General features: G+C 32.9%; 1 long non-coding RNA gene across 4 annotated transcripts; it reads right to left on the bottom strand.

Moving 5' to 3' along the window:
* Positions 1-432: 432 nt before the first annotated feature.
* Positions 433-4,678, bottom strand: LOC120355499. Of its 4 annotated transcripts, none has more exons than XR_005573538.1 (3): positions 3,295-4,678; positions 1,899-2,344; positions 433-733 (listed from the first exon to the last, which is right to left on the bottom strand). It is a non-coding gene; the product is annotated as an uncharacterized LOC120355499 (long non-coding RNA). The 4 variants fall into 4 exon arrangements; XR_005573537.1 differs by having other exon boundaries at positions 433-701; positions 3,295-4,677; XR_005573540.1 differs by having other exon boundaries at positions 433-701; positions 2,183-2,344; positions 3,295-4,661.
* Between the last annotated feature and the right edge of the window lie 363 nt (positions 4,679-5,041).

The following is a 5,041-nucleotide window of genomic DNA, read 5'->3' as shown; positions in this document are numbered from 1 at the left end:
TATGGTAGTACAATAGAAAGATGTAGGCCTGATAATAAATGTTATTCTATTTCTCTTTACTATTATTAGTAAGTACGCGAGTATAGTAGTTCGTAGTGGAAGAAGTACAGTTGGAGTGAAGCATCAGAACAATGCTCAACGAATAATAATTATGTCTTGTAGGCGAATATGTCTTTACTCATACTTCATAATTAAATACCAAATTTGGTTTTGGAAATACAAATGCTTCTGCAACTACGATTATTGACAAGTAAATAGAACAAATGCTGTAGTTTTTGTAAGTTATGATGGATTCGTTGAAGAATCATACGATAGAATCATCTTCTAAATTACATTCAGACTCTTTTTGAAACAATAGTAGTGTTAATACAATGTTCTAAAACTAAATGGATATACCGTATACAATGGATAAAAAAATATAAAATGTGACACTAACTTGAAAAAGAAACCTTTTATTTCAAAGACTTCTACTATGGAACAGCTAGTGCTTTATTACAATAATGTACAATACGTAGGGTAACTAGTAGAAAAATGCACTATGATACAGGAATAACAAATTCCAATTCAAATCAATCTTATTCCATTTGAATGGTATCACATTTACTTTTGAGTGCAGGATTCGAAGGTTTAATAGATATGATCCCAATCAAGGTAACCGCCTTCAAAAGTCTTTCGCCATCATAAGCCAGTCTTCTATGTGCCTGTAAAATGTTGTAAAATGTCAGAATTTGTCCTGCAAAACATTAAGAAATCATTTAATAAAATAAGTTTGTATTTATTGCTGAATGAGCTATTTTTATAAAATAGTATAAGTAACAATATTATTTTCATTGGGTATTAGTAGTGCTGACATCAAAACTGAATTTTGAAGCTCAAGTGAAGGATAAATCTGAGAAGGCGAATCTGGGGTTGAACTTGGCATGGAGAGGCATTTTTAATAATGCTAAGGTAGACTTTCCAGCTAAATGTAAATGGTTTAAAGCTTGCGAAAGGGCTGTACTGTGTCACGGAGCTCAGGTATGGGATTACAGGCATATTACAATGTAAGTTACTAGGTTATTTTTAGGCTCATGGTTCAAACTGGTAAGGCAGGACAAAATACCTTATTTGATGGAAATGATTAATTTATTTGAGATAAGATGTTTGTAATTTGTTTAAGTTCCTTTTATTTGTATTCTCTGAGTTGTTACTATCGCATTAGGTATGATTTTCATGGGAGAACATTGTGTTGGTTATTTTATTTGATTAATATATATGAGCTTTTGTTCGGAATTAATAAAATTTGATTTTTAGATAATAATTTGTTCTACGCATTTTTAAGATTTGTGTTTGACTGAAAAAAAAATTATTATTGAATTTTTCCGGCTAGCAATTGTTCAATCAAGCTGTAAATTGTATGAGTTTTCATATATATATATATATATATATATTGTATTGTGTAATCTTGAATAATAAAGCATTCTTTCTATTTATTCTATTCTATTATCTATAATGCAAAAGTTTTCGCTAATGTGCGATGCACAAATTTTCTGTCCTAATGTCAGTACAACCAGTTTGAAAAAGCAAAGCAAGTAAAAGCAAAGCAAATCTCAGTATAGTGATATGTAATTTTTGAATAGAATGATTTATCATTCAAACCTATTTGTATACATTATTAGAAATTTAAAAGCCTAGAGATTGCAATAAAAATTCAAGTAAAATTTGAGTTGACAGGTTGTTGAGGAAGCTAAAAAACTTTGAAATTCGATAAATTGGAAGAAATTAATGTAAAATAGTGGGAAGTAATTTTAGCCAATAAACCTCACGTGTTAATTTCAGCAGAACTTACATAATAATGAAACAGGAAAGAATAAAAAATCTTAAATTATGTATAATATGTAACTTGAGACAAAAATTACCGCTTCCCATGCTTGAATCTGTATAATCAGAATGCTTGAATCTTAATATTCATTGAAGTGATTTGAAACAAATTTTTCTTCATCACAATATATGGGCAATGCTCAACCATTTGCATCAGGCAAATGCCTAAAATTGCATGATGTCCCATAATTTAAAATGTCAATAGTCAAGAAATCACATTGAATCATGAAATAGTTAACATATTTCAAGAAATTATTTCGATCCTCAAAGCTTTTCAATTACTTGATAATAGGAGTAAAATGAATGCTTTGATTACTGCGACCTTCCTTGGTGAACGGGTCCGACCACATTATGACAGAGATGTTCTTGAGAATTGAATAGGTTCCTGGATTCATGGATTTGATAGCTTTTACCACAGCTAAACAGTCGGCAAGTTGATTTCACCTCCTTCTTCCGCTTTTATGATGCAGTACAATAGGTTCACCTGGAATCAAAATAATGGACAAAATCAGAAATCAGATTATAGTGTAATTTAGTATTGTAATTATGCTTTATTTGGAAAAGTAAATTATGCATTTTCTCCTGTAGGAGGCGAGTTAATAGTATGTAGCACACCGACTAAATTGTCATCACATTGATATTTCGCACAATGATATAAGTTCATGAGACTATGTTCTATGATAATCACCCGTTAGATGCACTTCATTCCAGTATTTCCTAGAGGAGAGACGCGCATAAGGACACCTCAAGGATCAAAAACTTCATTCTTTTCACCGCTTTCTTTGATATCTGTAAAATACTTATTTGCAGTAGTGTAGCGTGCCTTCGTTTGTTATTCACGTGAAGAAATGCAGATGATCGATAAAACTTCTTGAAACTGTAAATTCCAATATATTTTTACAAATAATATAAAATGCAAATTAATTTAAACAGTTCAATTGTAACAACATTGATATTTTTACATTTCCGAGTATGTCAAATTATCCAATTCAAGAGAACATCTTATTTAACTAGGTAATTTGAGAGGTTTTATTGAAAAAAGCTGTAACCAAGGTCTTAAGCTGAATAAAACCACTGAATTGAAAGTCAAGCACTTATTCTGATGCAGTATGTACGTTTAACATAGTGACTTCAGACTTTTAACATATCAGTGCTTCAAAGTGCCAGACGTTCAATCAGGTGGCATAATTCAGCTATAGGCCTCAGTCAGAACTCTTCACCCTAATATATCTCTTAATTATGATGTATCCTCAATTGGACAATAAACGTGAGACTAATTTGGACAATAGGACAATCTAATTGAACAATAGAGACTTGGATGTGTAGAAACATTAAAACATTGAAATCACTACCTTCACAGTAATTCTAAAAACTTAACATCCTTTTTGGGACACTATATAAACCAATAATCAAGTAAAGTGAGGAACTACTTACCAAGGAATTGTGTCTTTCGGAAAGCTTTCTATGTGGTGACAGGCAGACATAAATGGCATTTTTATTTCTAAAAAGAAAAACGTATTAGTAGAAGAACGAGTTAAGTAGAAGAAGTAATAATTAAAAAGATTGAATGCATCATACTAGAGATTAATCTACTCTCAATCCACATGAAATTTATATTGATTTTTATTTCTAAGGGTTGCATCCATTTTGCACGTATCGTATAGAGCACTAGCTGACTAAAGAGTGCAGCCTTACTTGTCTTAGCTATCATGGCCGACATATTCCCTGTTTTGATAAGCCTAAAAGTTTGGTCAGAATGGACTCCCTACTTTCAAATCAGTGAAGAGTGCGCAGGTGAATAGTGGAATAAGAGTGGTGGTGTTATATGGCGGAAACTATGTCATTTTAAGTATTCATGTTCATCATGCAGTGTTAAGGTGAGCATCGAGGCTTTATTGTTGGAACGTTCTTTAAAAACAATGACAATGTGGTAGCGACGCAGATGCTTTTTGTAGGCGGTTTGGTTTGAATCTTCATGACAGTTCCTGATCTGGTCGAAAGGATCTGCACTTCCTAGAAAACAAGCTGGGCAACCTAAAAAAGGTGGGGTACCTGAAAATATCGCGGCAGTGAGGGCGTCCATTGAACAATCCCTATCGCGCTCTGTGCGGAAACATCCAGCTCCACTTGGAATATCGTCCAGAAAAGCAAGGCGAATTTTACACTTCGATCTCCATTTACACCCCTAAAAGATTATGGTTGTTTCAGACGACTGGTTAAAGCATACAGATGCTTGCAACGCACTCTTAACCTCTGTGCAACACGATACTATTCAGTGGTCTCCGGATCAGTAAATACAGGAAGTACAGATCCAGTCGACCATACAGTAGTAAGCCATTCCTTAATGGCGTCGCATAGGTTCATCAGAAAGCCAGTCATGATGATTCAAACCAAACCACCTAAAAAAGGTTTAAAAGTTGCATTTTTCAGCGTTTTGCTTCCACGCTCATATCTTGAAAACAATGCATTCAACCGACATAACTAACTATTCAAAAATGAAGCTTGATACATTCTCTACACTTTTTGTTTAGTGAAATTTTGTGATATTCCCAACAGTTCCCCAGATATTCGCTCTTGAAGGTGTGTAATTCTTAAAATAGCAGGTTTTTATCCAATGTTTTGCTCTTTCATGGGTCATAGCTCTCCAAAAATGCATCATAAAATGGGGACTTTTGATATGTTCTCCTCCTAACTAGTTTCAACATAGCTGATAAGTCAAAAATGTTGTTTAAAACATTCCCTCCAAATTCCTTTGTCAATTGGTCTATTGTTGCAAAAATGGATATTTCACACTCAACACTAAAGCTGCTGCAAAAGGTGTTGAGAAATTTGTAAAAGTGTGAATTTATACATCAAATTGAGGAGAATTTAATGCTCTATAAGCTCATAATCAACATGGATTTTTCCCATCGATTTTTAAAAAGTTATAAAAGCAAAAATAGAAAAAAATTGGTGGCAAATGTGTTTTTTTTAATGTCACACCTTCAAGAGCGGATATCTCGAAAACTAGAGGAGATAAAAAAAAGTTGTAGAATGAATATTGTAGGAGATCATGTAAGCTTTAATTTGTTATATATGATAGTTATGGTAAGTCCTTAAGATACATATTTTTGAGTTTTATGCGAGAAACCAAAAAATGGTAAATGGAAACCACAATTTTTATACTGGGACAAAGTCACCA

The sequence above is a fragment of the Nilaparvata lugens genome, unplaced genomic scaffold, assembly GCF_014356525.2.
Source record: "Nilaparvata lugens isolate BPH unplaced genomic scaffold, ASM1435652v1 scaffold2306, whole genome shotgun sequence".
In the NCBI taxonomy this organism is placed as follows: domain Eukaryota; kingdom Metazoa; phylum Arthropoda; class Insecta; order Hemiptera; family Delphacidae; genus Nilaparvata; species Nilaparvata lugens.
The sequence above is the reverse complement of the archived record's forward strand: the minus strand, read 5'-3'. Positions and strand labels throughout refer to the sequence as shown.